Raw genomic sequence first — 19,483 nt, 5'->3', positions numbered from 1 at the left:
TCGGTGCTTTCTCGATCCGTCGCTCCCCATAATAAGCACGAGGAGTTGGTTCAGGCCTATTGCCTGACTTACTCCAACTCCCCGTGTGCCCCCCCCCCCCATTTTTTGGGGGGGGGCTGCCTCTCGCACTTGCCAATCCCTGCGTATAACGCCTTGTAATGGGCGCCGCTCCGCCTTAGCTGCCTCCAGCTCCTCCTTAGGGCGCCGGTACTCCCCAGCCTGGTGCCATGGTCCTGCCCCATCCAGGATCTCCTCCCAGGTCCATGACTCTTTATAGTCCTCCTGCTGCTCCTTCCTCTGCTGCTTGGTCCTCTTATGGTGGGTGGTTCTGTCATAAGCGTCGTAATGATCGGACCAAACTGCAGCGGGTATGTGAAACATCTTCTTGATTTATTAAAGAAATGAACACTGAACAAAAGAACGATGAAAAACAGTCCTGTAAGGTACTCTGACTATACATGGAACAACCACCCACAAAACACAAGACAAAAACCCCTACTTAAATATGGCCTCTAATCAGAGGCAACGAGATACTGTTCCTAGTTGGTGCGCAATCTCTAATATTAAGGACGTCTCAAGGTTTTGATAGCCTGAGTTAGAATACTTCATGATAAGCCGTAGACCACACTATATTTTTTGTAGCTGTCTATTTACCACCACAGACCGATGCTGGCACTAAGACTGCACTCAACAAGCTGTATAGGGCCATAAGCAAACAAGAAAATACTCACCCAGATGTGATGCTCCTAGTGGCCGGGGATTTTAATGCAGCAAAACTGAAAACCGTTTTACCTCATTTCTACCAGCATGTATCCTGTGTCACATGAATTGACGCTGGAGAGACAAAGCAGGTACGGGGAGTCAAACATTTACTAGAGGCAAGGACGACTGTCGATCCCGCTGCAACGAGGGAGCTCAATGATCCGGTGGAGCGTGACGTGGGATAGAAACCTGCCGAGCCAACCGAGGCAAGGAAACCTCTCGAGCCAGCCAGGGCGTGGAAGCCTGACTGGCTGGATTAGGCACCCCCGGTTCCATTGGCGGTGGAATCCACCCCGATGTCACCAACAAAACAAACAAACAAAAAAATCCTGGGCTGGCTGGGCGAACAAGACATGACGATCCGGCTGAGGCCTGACGTGGGATGGGCGCCTTCTGAGCCAACCGGGCAAGGAAACCTGTCGAGCCAGCTGGCTAGGCACCCCCGGTTCCATCGGCGGCGTCCCAGAGCCGACGTCACCATCAACCAGAATGCCAGTGCTCCCCGATGCTTTGTGTGTTGGCTGATGCATTCTGTCACAAGGGATGACGCTGGAGAGACGAAGCAGATACGGGGAGTCAAACATTTACTAAGGAACGGACATGGAACGAGACAGGAACAGCGTCAGCACAAGAGTAACAAGGACAAAAACAATGAATGCATCAGCAGGGAACAGAGCAGGGGAACTGACAAATATTGGGGAGGTAATAAACAGGTGATGAGTGAGTCCAGGTGAATCCAAAATCGCTGATGCGCGTGACGAGGGAAGGCAGGTGTGCGTAATTGATGATGGCAGGAGTGCGTAATGCAGGGCAGCCTGGCGCCCTTGAGCGCCAGGGGGGAAGAGCGGGAGCAGACGTGACATCCTGTGCAACTAGAGGCGAAAAAACTCTAGACCAAATCTACTCTACACACAGAGACTCCCTCGCCCTCCATTTGGCAAATCTGAACATAACTTAATTCCTGCTTACAAGCAACAACTCAAGCAGGAAGTACCAGTGATGCTCTCAATACTGAAGTGGTCTGATGAAGCGGACTCTAAGCTACAGGACTATTTCACTAGCACAGATTGAAATATGTTCCCGGATTCATCCGATGGCATTGGGGAGTTTACCACATCAGTCACCAGCTTTGTTAATCATTAAGTGCATTGACGACATAGTATATGTACATCCGGTCACTGTGGGGACTAACCAAAAGCCATGGATTACAGGCAACATCCGCACTGAGCTAAATGCAAGAGCTGCCATTTTTCAAGGAGCGGGACACAAATCCAGATGCTATGCCCTCCCACGAGCCATCAAACAGTCAAAGTGTCAATAGAGGACTAAGATCGAATCCTACTACACCGGCTATGACGCTCGTCAGATGTGGTAGGGCTTGCAAACTATCACGGATTCCAAATGGAAACCTAGCTGTGAGCTGCCTAGTGAAGCGAGTCTACCAGATGTGCTAAATGCCTTCTATGCTTGCTATGAGGCAAGCAACACTGAACCGGATGACTGTGTGATCACACTCTCCGTAGCCAATGTGAGTAAGACCTTTAAACAGGTTAACATTCACAAGGCCGCAGGGCCAGATGGATTACCAGATGGAGTACTCATAGCATGCGCTGACCATCTAGCAAGTGTCTTCACTGACATTTTCAACCTCTCCCTGACCCAGTCTGTAATACCCATGTTTCAAGCAGACCACCATAGTCCCCGTGCCCAAGAGCGCCAAGGTAACCTGTCTAAATGACTATCGCAGCGTAGCACTCACATCTGTAGCCTTGAAATGCTTTGAAAGGCTGGTCATGGCTCACATCAACACCATCATCCCAGACACCCTGGACCCACTCCAATTCGCATACCACCCCAACAGATCCACAGTTGATGCAATCTCTATTGCACTCCCCTCTGCCCTTTCCCACCTGGACAAAAGGAACACATACGTGAGAAGGCTGTTCATTGACTCCAACTCAGCATTCAACAGCATAGTGACCTCCAAGTTCTTTACTAAGCTAAGGACCCTGGGATTAAACACCTTACTCTGCTATTGGACACTGGACTTTCTGATGGGCCGCACCCAGGTGGTGAGGGTAGGCAACAACACATCCACCACACGGAAGCTCAACACGGGGGCCCCTCATGGGTGTGTGCTTAGGAAAGGAGGGCCGCGCACACCCCCATTCACATAAACGAGTCCGTAGTGGAGTTGGTCGAGAGCTTCAAGTTCCTTGGTATCCACATCACTAAGGCCCTATCATGGTCCAAACACACCAAGACAGTCGTCAAGAGTGTCCTCAGATCCTCAAAATGTTCTACAGCTGCACCATCGAGAGCATCCTGACTGGTTGCAACTGGGAGGGGGGGGGGGGGGTAGTGCGTGGGGCCGAGCTTCCTGCTTCCTGCCATCCAGGACCTCTATACCAGTCGGTGTCAGAGGAAGGCTCTAAAAATTGTCAAAGACTCCAGCCACCAAGTCTGTTCTCTCTGCTACTGCACGGCAAGCAGTACCGGACAGCAAAGTCTGGGATCAAAATGCTCCTGAACAGCTTCTACCCCAAAGGCATAAGTATGATGAACAGTTAATTAAACGGCTACCAGGACTCTCTGCTTATCACCCCCTCCTACAGTCATGGTCAAAAACATTGCCACTCTTGCACTTTTTTAAGGTAACTCACCATTTTCCCTAAAATAAGTTGATATTGAACAAAGTATTTGATCTCCACAATTCTTTATTTCACTGTTAATATTACAGAACCTAATATATCAATTGAAATCAGAAAATAAACATAAATGGCATTGGCAAAACTATCCTCTACAGGTTCGGTGTCACCCGCCGTGGGACGGTTGAGCTAACGTAGGCTAATGTGATTAGCATGAGGTTGTAAGTAACAAGAACATTTCCCAGGACATAGACATATCTGATATAGGCAGAAAACATACATTCTGGTTAATCTAACTGAACTGTCCAATTTATAATAGCTATTACAGTGAAATAATACCATGCTATTGTTTGAGGAGAGTGCACAGTTATGAACTTGAAAATGTATTAATAAACCAATTATGCACATTTGAGCAGTCTTGATACAACATTTTGAACAGAAATACAATGATTCATTGAATCAGTCTAAAACTTTGCATATTTTTTATTTTTTCAACTTTATTTAACCAGGTAAGCTTGTTGAGAACAAGTTCTCATATACATCTGCGACCTGGCCAAGATAAAGCAAAGCAGTGCGACACAAACAACAACACAGAGTTACACATGGAATAAAGAAGCATACAGTCAATAACACAATAGAAAAAAAAGAAAGTCTATATACAGTGTGTGCAAATGGCGTGAGGAGGTAAGGAAATAAATAGGCCATAGTAGCGAAGTAATTACAATTTAGCAAATTAACACTGGAGTGATAGATGAGCAGATGGTGATGTGCAAGTAGAAATACTGGTGTGCAAAAGAGCAGAAAAGTAAATAAAAACAATATGGGGATGAGGTAGGTAGATTGGGTGGGCTATTTACAGATGGGCTACGTACAGCTGCAGCAATCGGTTAGCTGCTCAGATAGCTGATGTTTAAAGTTAGTGAGGGAAATATAAGTCTCCAGCTTTAGCGATTTTTGCAATTCGTTCCAGTCACCGGCAGCAGAGAACTGTAAGGAAATTGAATTTTAAAACGGAATGCAATATTCTTTCAATTCAGTTTCAAATCATGAAATACAAGTTCAATTTAGGACAAATTTAGCACATATCAAAGCTGCAGTCTAAAGTTAAATCTAGACTTGGTTTCCTCTATCGTAATGCTCCTCTTTCACCCCAGCTGCCAAACTAACCCTGACTCAGATGACCATCCTACCCATGCTAGATTACAGAGACATAATTTATAGATCGGTAGGTAAGGGTGCTCTTGAGCGGCTAAATGTTCTTTACCATTCGGCCATCAGATTTGCCACCAATGCTCTTTATAGGACACATCACATCACAGCACAGCACTCTATACTCTTCTGTAAACTGGTCATCTCTGTATAACTGTCGCAAGACCCACTGGTTGATGCTTATTTATTAGGTGTCTTTTATACAGGTAACAAACTGAGATTAGGAGCACTCCCTTTAAGAGTGTGCTCCTAATCTCAGCTCGTTACCTGTATAAAAGACACCTGGGAGCCAGAAATCTTTCTGATTGAGAGGAGGTCAAATACTTGTTTCCCTCATTAAAATGCAAATCATTTTATAACATTTTTGACATGCGTTTTCTGGATTTTTTTGTTGTTATTCTGTCTCACACTGTTCAAATAAACCTACCAGTAAAATGATAGACTGATATTTTCTTTGTCAGTGGGCAAACGTACAAAATCAGCAGGGGATAAAATACTTTTTTCCCTCACTGTAACTAAAAAGTCACACAGAATTACATAAACACACAAACAGGATATCTTACACATTGATTACTACACAAGGAAATGGAAGTCACTAGTGGACTAAACCGTTATGATGGGCTTGTTACACAAAATGGCGGATTCAAAAGAGTGGGAAAGGAGGAGACAAAGGAATTCCACTATCGTACATACAGCTGATAACTATGCTCATGGAAATGTGAATACTTTGCACATGAACGGCCGCTCCTTTGAATGAATTGCAATGTACATATTTACAGGTGTATGTCTTTGCTGTCTCTGTTGAAAACACTCGATCCATCTACGGGGAGTAATTCGACAGAAAGTCTCTGGTTGTGTAAGTCTCTTGTTGTCCACCAGAGATCACCATGTCCTTTGTAGTTGTAGTAGGTTGGTCTCGCAGTGTCTGTTAGAACGGATCTTGTAGACATAATGTTCGTTAGAATGGTTCTTTCAAGGTACCACCTGGTGGTTCTCGGTCGAGTTTACTAGACTAAAGTACTTAAACAGCTGCAGACTGAATGTTCCTGTGTAGTGTTCTCCTCGAGAGAGTGTTTCTAACCATTTCGTACCTTCCAGCTCATGCTGTCAGTCACGCAGGTCTAATGTAGAGCTAGAACCATTTTACACGCCCGTAGCAACCCGGCAATGTACTGGTCTCTAGAGATTTAAATTCCTACCATTTCAACATGCAGGCACACTCCACGTTTTTCTGGTCTGATGCGAATTCTAACCATTCATGACGTCTGGTTCAACACCGGCCACCTGCTTGGTCAGATGTTTTTTTGTTGTGTTTTTTTTTAAGGGTTGGATCAGCTTTAATATTGCTGATAGATTGTTGCTTCCATCAATGTAATTGTCTGCATCATTTCCAATCCCCCATATATATTTTGGGTAAATATATATATCCATATACATACATACAGTTGAAGTCGGAAGTTTACATACACCTTACATACACCAAATACATTTAAACTCAGTTTTTCACAATTCCTGACATTTAATCCAAGTAAAAATTCCCTGTCTTAGGTCAGTTAGGATCACCACTTTATTTTAATAATGTGAAATGTGAGAATAGTAGAGAGAATGATTTATTTCAGCTTCTATTTCTTTCATCACATTCCCAGTGGGTCAGAAGTTTACATACACTCAATTAGTGTTTGGTAGCATTGCCTTTAAATTGTTTAACTTGGGTCAAATGTTACAGGTAGCCTTCCACAAGCTTTCCACAATAAGTTGGGTGAATTTTGGCTCATTCCTCCTGACAGAGCTGGTGTAACTGAATCAGGTTTGTAGGCCTCCTTGCTCGCACACACTTTTTCAGTTCTGCCCACATATTTTCTATAGGATTGAGGTCAGGGCTTTGTGATGGCCACTCAAATGCCTTAACTTTGTTGTCCTTAAGCCATTTTGCTACAACTTTGGAAGTATGCTTGGGGTCATTGTTCACTTTGCGACCCATTTGCGTCCAAGCTTTAACTTCCTGACTGATGTTTTGAGATCTTGCTTCAATATATACACATAATTGCCCTCCCTCATGATGCCATCCATTTTGTGAAGTGCACCAGTCCCTCCTGCAGCGAAGCACCCCCACAACATGATGCTGCCACCCCTGTGCTTCACGGTTGGGATGGTGTTCTTCGGCTTGCAAGCATCCCCCTTTTTCCTCCAAACATAACGATGGTCATTATGGCCAAACAGTTCTATTTTTGTTTCATCAGATCAGAGGACATTTCTGCAAAAGGTACGATCTTTGTCCCCATGTGCAGTTGCAAACCGTAGTCTGGCTTTTTTTATGGCGGTTTTGGAGCAGTGGCTTTTTCCTTGCTGAGCGGCCTTTCAGGTTATGCCGATATAGGACTAATTTTACTGTGGATATAGATACTTTTGTACCTGTTTCCTCCAGCATCTTCACACGGTCCTTTGCTGTTGTTCTGGGATTGATTTGCACTTTTCGCACCAAAGTACGTTCATCCCTAGGAGACAGAACGCATCTCCTTCCTGAGCGGTATGATGGCTGCGTGGTCCCATGGTATTTATACTTGCGTACTATTGTTTATACAGATGAACGTGTTAGCTGCATGTGTGACATAACTCCACCAGTCTTATTATGATATAATTTACAAAAATTATACCTTTTTTTAAAATTTTATAGAAAAAGTTTTTTTAATTAATTTATATATTTCAGTTTAACCACAATATTTGTTGTATTATTTGTTCTGTCTTTTCAGGTGGATTAAACTGAAATTGCAACCAACTTTCTAAGGCTTGTTTAAAAAATTACGATATTTTGGAGATTATTTCGTTTTCAAATAACCGAAAGTGAGCAGTTGTAATCTGAATAAAGGGAAAAAGGCCATTCTTGAACATGGGGTGACATATTCTTACTAATTTACTAGAGAACCATTTCGGATTTAAGTATAATTTTTGTATGACTGATGCCTTTATTGAGAGGTCTAAGAATTTCTGCCCTCCAAATTCATATTTGTTATATAAATAGGCCCTTTTAATTGTGTCTGGATTGCCATTCCAAATAAATTTAATATTTGTTGTTCATATAATAAAAAAAAGGTCACTAGGTGTAGGCAAAACCATAAGCAAATAGGTAAACTGATATGACTGAAGAGTTAATCAGGGTGATTTTTCCACAAATAGACAGAAATTTTCCTTTCCATGGTAGCACGATCTTATATATATTTGCTAACTTTCTATAAAAATGTATTTGAGTGAGATCAGTTCTTTCTTTCGGGATTTGTATACCGAGTATGTCCACATCCCCGTCAGACTATTTTATTGATAAACTACACTTTAATGTAAAAGTTGCATTTTCTAGTGAACCAATACATAATAAAGTACACTTATCATAATTTGGTTTTAATCCAGAGAGGTTAGCAAAGTATCTAGATCCTCTATGAGGCTGTGGAGGGATTCTAATTGTGATTTTAAAAGAAAACATGAATCATCAGCGTACAATGACACCTTTGTTTTTAAGCCACGGATTTTTAATCCTTTAATATTATTGTTGGATCTAATTTTAACAGCTAACATAATAATAAATAGATATGCCGATAGTGGACAACCTTGTTTTACGCCTCTTGACAGTTTATAACTTTCTGAGATGTAGTCATTATTTACTATTTTACACCAAGGGTTACTATACATAACTTTAACCCATTTTATAAGAGATTCTACAAAATTGAAATATTCTAGGCATTTATATATAAACCCCAGTTGTACTTTATCAAAAGCCTTTTCAAAATCAGCTATGAAAACCAGGCCTGGTTTAACTTGATATTTCATAGTATTCTATTGTTTCCAGTATTTGTCTTATATTATATCCAATGTATTGTCCATGTAAAAAACCTGTCTGATTAGCATGAATAATATCTGACAATACCTTTTTAATTCTATGCACCAAGCATTTAGCTAGAATTTTTGCGTCACAACACTGAAGTGTAAGAGGCCTCCAATTTTTTAAATGGACTGAATCTTTATATATACCAATTGGATCATGTTTCAGTAATAATGAAATCAGAACTTCTTGTTGCGTGTCCTATAATCTACCGTTTATATAGCAGTGGTTAAAACATGCTAATAATTGTCCTCTGAGTATATAAAAAAAGTTTGGTATACTTCCACTGGTATGCCATCCAGCCCTGGAGTTTTCCCAGCCTTTAAGGCTTTAATTGCATCAAGAAGTTCCTCTTCTGTAATTTGGCCATCACATGGTCTGATATGTTAATTCTTCATGAGGGGTTTTACGCATTCTGGCAAAAGGGGCGTTCCATGACGCTGACATAATGTCTGTGCGGACGTGGGTGTGGTCACTGACTGGTTAAGACTTTATATGAAAAACAATTCTCTCATTTAGAAGGCTAACATCACATTACGTCTTCTCACAAATAGTTTTGTATTTAATCATATAAGTTCCACAACATTTAGATGGGAATCTGATAACTTGGATGTATACATTTGTAGAGGTGCAGTTATTTAGTTATACCGTCCTTCATGATATCACAAAACAACAACTGTTGGACATGGTTATTCTTTAAATACCCACGGACCATTCCCAATGTTTGGATTACAGAAATATTGTTTCATTATCAAGCCTTTTGATGTTGTAGTTTTGGCGGGAGGAATCTCCTTGTAACAAAAGGTTTCTTTCCCCTCCATCCTGCAGAGCCCAAAGGCAGAGAATCTACAAGGTATTTACAACTGTCATAAAATGGCCAACTTCACCCCTCTTGGTAGAGAGAGGGCGCTGTAGAGCGGACTCACTGTAACCTGATCCTTCGGATCCTCACCGGAGAGTCATGATAGTGCCCAATAATGTTTGTACCCTGTTTTGTGCTGCTACCATGTTGTGCTGCTGCCATGTTGTGTTGCTACCATGTTGATGTCATATTGTGTTGCTACCATTCTGTGTTGTCATGTGTTGCTGCCCTGCTAAGTTCTTGTCTTAGGTCTATCTTTATGTAGTGTTGTATCTTGTCGTGATGTGTGTTTTGTCCTATATTTTATTTTATTTATTTTATTTTGAATTGCAGCCTCCGTCCCCGCAGGAATCCTTTTGCCTTTTGGTATCATTGTAAATCATTGTAAATAAGAATTTGTTCTTAACTGACGTGCCTAGTTAAATAAAGGTTAAATAAATACAAATAAATACAATTACGAATTCCAAACTTATTTAATAAAAATTCTAAATTATAAAATTTAAATTCAATATCCTTACAGAAATTCTAAATTATAAAATTCAAATACATTTTCTGTTGGTACTGAAATAGCTCCATTCTACACACAAACCTACCTCTGTCTCCCCCCACCCCTACACCCACACATTTTCCCACACATACTCTATGTCATGGCAGGATTGTGTAAGTCTGGAGAGTTTGAGTGACTGATCCCCTGTAGCTATATTTACCAGCTCCGTGATCGAAGTATAACCTGCATACAGCTGCAGGTGGTAGAAGGGCAGGGCTGATATTTGTAGAGTTAAGAGTCCCTGACCCTGAGATATTCTTAGCCTTAGCTAGCGATGTTAGGTGATGGTATGATGTGTGTAAGGTGTGTTATGCTTTGGCAAGGATTGATAGTATGGAGTTAATGAGTGTGACTCAACTCTCAATGTGCCTCAAGCTGTTCCTGTTTATGTTAAAATGTCAAACCTTGAGGGGTTTGAGATGTTGGTATCGTAACTTCAGACAACATCTAGGATTTCCCCCCTTTATGTTAACGCTGACTTTAAACATAGCTTTTCCATTGTCTCAACATGAAGCAGCATTTCCATCTGTGAAGTATTGAAAGTTGTAGTCTCGATAGGGTTCAAGGAAAATAACACATTCTCAAAATAACACTGAGTTGAGAGTTGCATAAATCCTTATCTTTAAAATGAATGATTAACTATCTTAATCAACAAGTATGCCTTGGAAAAGTAAGCCTTGTCTGAACCAGAATGGCCCATAGGGGCAGGAGTAGGGCTTTTTGTCAGCCGGTTATTGTCATAAAAAATTTGCCAGTCTCATGGTAATTGACCATGAATCAACATAAACACATTTAGCATCTCCAGGCATCCATGCATACAAGCCGCTGATGCACACCTTTAGAACATAAAAAAATAATAACGCAACATGTAACGTGTTGGTCCCATGTTTCAAGAGCTGAAATAAAAGATCCCAGAAATTACACAGGTGCACCTTGTGCTGGGGACAATAAAAGGCCATTATAAAATGTGCAGTTTTGTCACACAATACAATGCCACAGGTGTCTCAAGGTTTGAGGGAGCGTGAACTTGTCATGCTTACTGCAGAACTTTCCAGCAGAGCTGTTGCCAAAGCATTGAATGTTCATTTCTCTACCATCATTGTAGAACATTTGGCAGAATTTGTTTAATTTTGGAGTTATAGGCTAGACCAATTATGTACCATTGACATCTTAAATCCGTTTTTTTTAATGGTTTTCTGCCGTGCATAATATGCGGTAGGCTGTGTATTGTAAAAGGGCACAATCATTATTTTAATTCAGTTTTTTTGGTTAAAGAGACAATAGAGCCCTGAGTAGCAGGCCATTAGTAACGTGATGGTCGTGAAAGAGTTGGGTACTACCATCGCATGTCCAGAATGCATAAGAGGAGATTACTGTGACTCAACTGTCACATGGAATTTTACTGGGGTCATGACTGCCAGTTTGGCGATAATATGGTAACCGCAACAGCACTAGGCAGGAGCCTATCTCCTGTTTCTGTAGTGTGAGGCAGCTTGATGTATAAGTACACCCCCATGGACAGGACGCTGATATGTCGCAGGGAAATGAATAAATACTTGTTTATAATGGTTTAAGCATGTGTCTTTCATTTTATTGTAGGGGTGGCAGATAGACTAGCGGTTGGGCCAGTAACCGAAAGGTCGCTGGTTCAAATCACTGAGCAAGGTGGAAAAATATGCTGTGCTGCCCTTGAGCAAGGCAGTTAACCCCCAACAACTGGTTGCAGATGACGTGGATGTCAATTAAGGCAGCCCCCCACACCTCTGATTCAGATGGGTTGGGTTAAATGCGGAAGACACATTTCGGTTGAATGCATTCAGTTGTACAGCTGAGTAGGTATTCCCCCCACCCTTATTTGAAACCAGCCCGTCACCTGTTATGTAATTACACAATACGGCCACATAGAGGCAGTGTAAGATGCTGTCTTCTTCTCCCTCTCTCTAATTCCGTCTCTATTTCTCTCTGGGTTCAACTAAGGATACTTGCCTCCTACTTAGGTATGACAAAGATAGTCATGGTCTTTCCTCACTCAACATTTATAGTTTTATTGTTGTTACGGCAGATGACTTCCAAACGTTGAATATTTTCTGTATGCAATCATTTCATGGAAAAAAACTCTCACTAATGCACTTCTGCATTGGAAGAAATATAGCCACCACCGTAACTTTTATTATGAAAGGGAGCTTATTGTAGATGTTATTTTTGGTATCACTGTTCTGGCCACTGTTTAATTCCCAATTAATCAAACCATAGCGAAGAAGGAGCAGCTTCTATCAGGAGCCAGGAGAGAGAACCCAAAGATAACCCTGACAGACTTGTCTTTGGTACGTGTTTAGACCTTTGTGTGTGTGTGTGTGTGTGTGTGTGCGTTCGATCAGGTTTGTTATTAAGAGAAATCAGTACAAAGAATAATGCCTTTGTTCAACACTCCTCCTTTGACCCCCTCCCTTGGTTTGTTGCACCTATTGTCTTTCACTGTCCCCAAAGCTGACATAACTGGATTCTCTGGTTCTTGCTAAACCCTTATCTGTCTGTTTAAAGAATACACACATCTCTCGGCCCCCTACAGTACAAGCTCTCAGTCTAACGTCAGAATTGGACATTCATCCATGTTTCTCAAACGCCAAATTTCGAAGTTGTTCAAAACGTCCCATTTCAAAGTGTTTAAGGTTAAATTTAGTCATTAACTTCACATTTTTAAGGTTAGGGTTAAGTTTAGGCCTTACCTCCAAATTCTTAAGGATAGGCATTATCTCTGAATGGTTAAGGTAAGTGTTAAGGTTTGGGATACGCTTAAAACCAAAATATCAACATCTACAAACATTATCACTGGATTTGAACATGCAATCTTTGGAACCACAAGCAGATGCTTACTCCCATCCCCACCCACAATGCACTAGCAAAACTGAAACCTAATGGCCGGTTTCAACTTCAAATCCCGACATCCTCAGACATGGATGGACGTCGAATACTGACTCGTATCACGGGTGACCCACCTGCTGTCCCATGATGCAGCAAACCTCATGATGGTGTTTTAATCAACTAAGAGGAATCTACCTGGGGACTGACCTAAATACCTTTTATCATTATCTAGGGACTGACCTATATACCTTTTATCATTATCTGGCCACGGAAGACAGAGGCATTTTATCTGAATCTAATTAGCATAATACACAATTACCCATAAAAATCTGTCAGTTTACGCTAGAGATATCCAGTTTTTTGCATTGTCATGACCTCGTCCCCAGTGAAATTTGCACCCCTGTCTCAAATTACAGACTGCACACTGTTCAGAGGTGCTAAGTACCCTTATCCGTCAAACACTATTGGTGAGTCTGAGCCTTTAGTGTCTTTACTTTGTCACATCAATGCTGATAGGCTCGTAAACATGGTTGACAGATGGTGCTGAAAGTGATGTTGGAGGGCCAGAAGTGAGAAGGGGGCATTGGTGGTCTATGGAGCTACAAATGCACCAGGTCAGTGAGTGGGCACACTGCCCTACAAAGGGTGCCGGTCTTCGGACATGAGATGGTGAACATAATCAAATCAAATAAATCACATTTTATTGGTCACATGCAGATGTTATTGCCGGTGTAGCGAAATGCTTGTGTTCCTAGCTCCAACAGTGCAGTAATATCTAACAATAATACTGATTTCCTGCCATTCCATCCTGGAAATGAACTAAACTGAATTCCAAAGCAAATCAGGTTGATTTGAGCTGATCTGAGATGTCTGGAAGCTGATTGGCTGCTTCTTTAGATAATCAGATCTTAACTGACAGGAAACAGGTCCATGTTAACTGTAAACAAGCAATTTGTCTCTCGCCAAACCAGTCTTTACCTCAAATCTATTCCTGACATGTTGCTCATCCTTTGACTGGAACATGTAGGAGGCCACATACTGGAAATATGCTTTACATGATTGCTGTTATGGTAAAAATGTGTGTGTTTGTGTGTGCGTGTGATATTGCTCTCATTCCTATGGGTGAATACCTTGGCATATCTACCAGCCAAGTCTTGGCAGTGGCCACGAAAAAGCATCACATGATGAACTGTACCTTTCACAACATTGTAATACTTTGTATAGACCTATGTCATAGAAAATTATTTTCTATCCAAATTGTGACTGCAAAATGGCTGTGCTTTAGAGAGGACATAAGCAGATGTTGTCTGAACCATTTGACTATTAATGCAAATAAAAGATTGTTGAAACATATACACACACACACACGCACGCACACACACACACACAAGCGCACACGCACACACACACACACACAGCCTTCTCACTCTCTCCTGTGAATGAACAATGACAAACACACAGTCTTGTCACTCAGATTAAATATTTGTGTGTGCCTGCGTGCATGCATAAGTGAGGGTGTGTTTGTGCGCATGTATGTGTGTGTGTATGTGTGCTCGTGAGTGCATGTGAGTGTGTGAGAGTTAACTGTGGACAGCCTGTCAGGTTTGATTGATCACAGCGTTGGTATCAGTGTGTCGTTCTCTACAGAGCCTTGGAATCAGAGCAGCCACATCTCTGGAGCCCTGTTGTTGCTCTGGAGTGAATGTTATTTATAGTAAAGGTTACATGGAGAAAATCCGACCTCTCTGAAATGACAATGGATTGCCCTCCAAAATATATTTTACCAAAACCCTCTCTGAACTCTTGAAAAAAAAACACCCTCCCCTACACCCAAAATTATAGTTAAAACAAAGTGGATAGCAGAGAGAAATGGGCACCTGTGTTCTCTGTTTGTCTGTTGCCAGTTCGTCTTGTCTTGTCAAGCGTACCAGTGTGTTTTTTCCGTGCTCCTGTTTTTCCCAGTCTCTGTTTTCTAGCCCCCTGGTTCTGACCTTTTCTGCCTGCCCTGACACTGAGCTCGCCTGCCTGACCATTCAGCCTGCCCTGACCTCGAGCCTGCCTGCCGCTCTGTACCTTTTGGACTCTGACCTGGTTAATGAACTTCTGCCTGTCCTCGACCTGCCTATTGCCTGCCCCTTGTATTTTAATAAATATCAGAGACTAACCATCTGCCTCCTGTGTCTGCATCTGGGTCTCGCCCTGTGTCGTTATATACTCAGCAAAAAAAGAAACATCCTCTCCCTGTCAACTGCGTTTATTTTCAGCAAACTTAACATGTAAATATTTGTATGAACATAACAAGATTCAACTGAGACATAAACAACTGAGACATAAACTGAACAAGTTCCACAGACATGTGACTAACAGAACTTGAATAATGTGTCCCTGAACATCGGGGGGGGGGGGGGGGGGGGGGGGGGGGGGCAAAATCAAAAGTAACAGTCAGTATCTGGTGTGGCCACCAGCTGCATTAAGTACTGCAGTGCATCTCCTCCTCATGGACTGCACCAGATTTGACAGTTCTTGCTGTGAGATGTTACCCCACTCTTCCACCAAGGCACCTGCAAGGTCCCGGACATTTCTGGGGGGAATGGCCCTAGCCCTCACCCTCCGATCCAACAGGTCCCAGACGTGCTCAATGCGATTGAGATCCGGGCTCTTCGCTGGCCATGGCAGAATACTGACTTTCCTGTCTTTCAGGAAATCACGCACAGATCGAGCAGTATGGCTGGTGGCATTGTCATGCTGGAGGGTCATGTCAGGATGAGCCTGCAGGAAGGGTACCACATGAGGGAGGAGGATGTCTTCCCTGTAACGCACATCATTGAGATTGCCTGTAATGACAACAAGCTCAGTCCGATGATGCTGTGACACACCGCCCCAGATCATGACGGACCCTCCACCTCCAAATCGATCCCGCTCCAGAGTACAGGCCTCGGTGTAATGCTCATTCCTTCGACGATAAACGCGAATCCGACCATCACCCCTGGTTATACAAAACCGCGACTCGTCAGTGAAGAGCACTTTTTGCCAGTCCTGTCTGGTCCAGCGACGGTGGGTTTGTGCCCATAGGCGACGTTGTTGCCAGTGATGTCTGGTGAGGACCTGCCTTACAACAGGCCTACAAGCCCCCAGTCCAGCCTCTCTCAGCCTATTGCGGACAGTCTGAGCACTGATGGAGGGATTGTGCGTTCCTGGTGTAACTCAGGCAGTTGTTGTTGCCATGCTGTACCTGTCCCGCAGGTGTGATGTTCGGATGTACCGATCCTGTGCAGGTGTTGTTGCACGTGGTCTGCCACAGCGAGGACGATCAGCTGTCCGTCCTGTCTCCTTGTAGCGCTGTCTTAGGCGTCTCACAGTACAGACATTGCAATTTATTGCCCTGGCCACATCTGCAGTCCTCATGCCTCCTTGCAGTCCTCACGCAGATGAGCAGGGACCCTTGGCATCTTTCTTTTGATGTTTTTCAGTCAGTAGAAAGACCTCTTTAGTGTCCTAAGTTTTCATAACTGTGACCTTAATTGCCTACCGTCTGTAAGCTGTTAGTGTTTTAACCTGTTGGGGCTAGGGGGCAGTATTTGCACGGCCGGATAAAAAACGTACCCGATTTAAACTGGTTACTACTCTTGCCCAGAAATGAGAATATGCATATAATAGTAGATTTGGATAGAAAACACTCTAACGTTTCTAAAACTGTTTGAATGGTGTCTGTGAGTATAACAGAACTCATATGGCAGGCCAAAACCTGAGAAGATTCCATACAGGAAGTGCCCTGTCTGACAATTTGTTATCCTTCTGTTGCATCTCTATCGAAAATACAGCATCTCTGCTGTAACGTGACTAAGGCTTCCATTGGCTCTCAGAAGGCGCCAGAAAGTGGAATGACGTGTCTCCTGTCTCTGGGCGAAGAACAGCAGGAGTATTTGTTAGTGGTCAGGCTGGGAACGTTCCTGAGAATTCTCCATTTTTTTCTTTCAGCCTTTGAATGAATACAACGTCGCCCGGTTGGAATATTATCGCTATTTTACGAGAAAAATTGCATAAAAATTGATTTTAAACAGCGTTTGACATGCTTCGAAGTACGGTAATGGAATATTTTTGATTTTTTTGTCATGAAATGCGCTCGCGCGTCACCCTTCGGATAGTGACTTGAACGCACGAACAAAACGGAGCTATTTGGATATAACTATGGATTATTTGGAACCAAGACAACATTTGTTGTTGAAGTAGAAGACCTGGGAGTGCATTCTGACGAAGAACAGCAAAGGTAATCCAATTTTTCTTATAGTAAATCTGAGTTTGGTGAGGGCCAAACTTGGTGGGTGTCAAATTAGCTAGCCGTGATGGCCGGGCTATGTACTCAGAATATTGCATAATGTGCTTTCGCCGAAAAGCTATTTTAAAATCTGACACCGCGATTACATAAAGGAGTTCTGTATCTATAATTGTTATGTATTTTGTGAACGGTAATCATGAGTAATTTAGTAAATTCACCGGAAGTTTGCGGTGGGTATGCTAGTTCTGAACATCACATGCTAATGTAAAAAGCTGTTTTTTGATATAAATATGAACTTCATTGAACAAAATATGCATGTATTGTATAACATGTCCTAGGAGTGTCATCTGATGAAGATCATCAAAGGTTAGTGCTGCATTTAGCTGTGGTTTTGGTTTTTGTGACATATATGCTTGCTTTGAAAATGGCTGTGTGATTATTTTTGGCAGGGTACTCTCCTGACATAATCTAATGTTTTGCTTTCGCTGTAAAGCCTTTTTGAAATCGGACAATGTGGTTAGATTAACGAGAGTCTTGTCTTTAACCTGTTATGGCTAGGGGGCAGTATTTTCACGGCCGGATAAAAAACGTACCCGATTTAATCTGATTATTACTCCTGCCCAGAAACAAGAATATGCATATAATTATTAGCTTTGGATAGAAAACACTCCAAAGTTTCTAAAACTGTTTGAATGGTGTCTGTGAGTATAACAGAACTCATTTGGCAGGCCAAAACCTGAGAAGATTCCATGCAGGAAGTGCCCTGTCTGACAATTTCTTGCCCTTCTTGATTATCTCTATCCATTACAGGGGATCTCTGCTGTTACGTGACACTTCCTACGGCTCCCATGGGCTCTCAGAAGACGGCAAAAAGCTGAATCGTGGCTTTGCAGGCTCTGGCTGAAAAAAAGTAGCGCGTTTGGGTAGTGGCTGGTCACAGTACTGTGAGACTCGTCACAGTACTGTGAGACTCAGGCTCGTGCCCGAGTCGACCCCATGCTTTATTTTCTTTCGTCTGTTTACCTAAACGCAGATTCCCGGTCGGAATATTATCGCTTTTTTACGAGAAAAATGGCATAAAAATTGATTTTAAACAGCGGTTGACATGCTTCGAAGTACGGTAATGGAATATTTAGAAATCTTTTGTCACGAAATGCGCCATGCTCGTGACCCTTATTTACACTTCGGATAGTGTCTTGAACGCACGAACAAAACGCCGCTATTTGGATATAACTATGGATTATTTTGAACCAAACCAACATTTGTTATTGAAGTAGAAGTCCTGGGAGTGCATTCTGACGAAGAACACCAAAGGTAATCAAACTTTTGTAATAGTAAATCGGAGTTTGGTCAGGGCTAAACTTGGTGGGTGTCTAAATAGCTAGCCGTGATGGCTGGGCTATCTACTCAGAATATTGCAAAATGTGCTTTCACCGAAAAGCTATTTTAAAATCGGACACCTCGATTGCACAAAGGAGTTCTGTATCTATAATTCTTAAAATAATTGTTATGTATTTTGTGAACGTTTATCGTGAGTAATTTAGTAAATTCACCGGAGGTTTGCGGGGGTATGCTATTTCTGAACGTCACATGCTAATGTAAAAAGCTGTTTTTTGATATAAATATGAACTTGATTGAACAAAACATGCATGTATTGTATAACATAATGTCCTAGGTGTGTCATCTGATGAAGATCATCAAAGGTTAGTGCTGCATTTAGCTGTGGTTTTGTTTTTTGTGACATTATATGCTAGCTTGAACAATGGGTGTCTGATTATTTCTGGCTGGGTACTCTGCTGACATAATCTAATGTTTTGCTTTCGCTGTAAAGCCTTTTTGTAATCAGACAGTGTGGTTAGATAAAGGAGAGTCTTGTCTTTAAAATGCTGTGAAATAGTCATATGTTTGAAAAATTGAAGTTTTTGTATTTTTGAGGAATTTGTAATTCGCGCCACGCCTATCATTGGATATTGGAGCAGGTGTTCCGCTAGCGGAACGTCTAGATGTAAGAGGTTAAAATGGTGTAAAATAGTCATATGTTTGAGAAATTGAAGTTATAGCATTTTTTAGATATTTGTATTTCGCGCCACGCGATTCCACTGGCTGTTGTCCCACCTGGCCCAGGGAAGTTAACGACCGTTCCACAGGTGCATGTTCATTAATTGTTTATGGTTCAGAAAAGACCTTAACTCTTTTCTCGCCAATATTCTCCTAATTTTGAGATATTTGGTGACATTTTCGTGATCTATACAGGCACCCAGGAAGAACTTTTGGAATTCCATGCTTATCTAAACTCTATGAATGAACACCTTTGTTTCACCATTAACTATGACCTATCACAAATCAGTTTTCTTGATGTGATGGTTATTAAGGACAAAACATCCCTCTCTACAGATCTCTATAGGAAACCTATGGACAGGAATACCCTTCTTAGAGGTGACAGCTT

This window comes from Salmo salar, chromosome 22 (assembly GCF_965601325.2).
Source record: "Salmo salar chromosome 22, fSalSal1, whole genome shotgun sequence".
In the NCBI taxonomy this organism is placed as follows: Eukaryota; Metazoa; Chordata; class Actinopteri; order Salmoniformes; family Salmonidae; genus Salmo; species Salmo salar.
Note: the sequence above shows the minus strand (reverse complement) of the source record.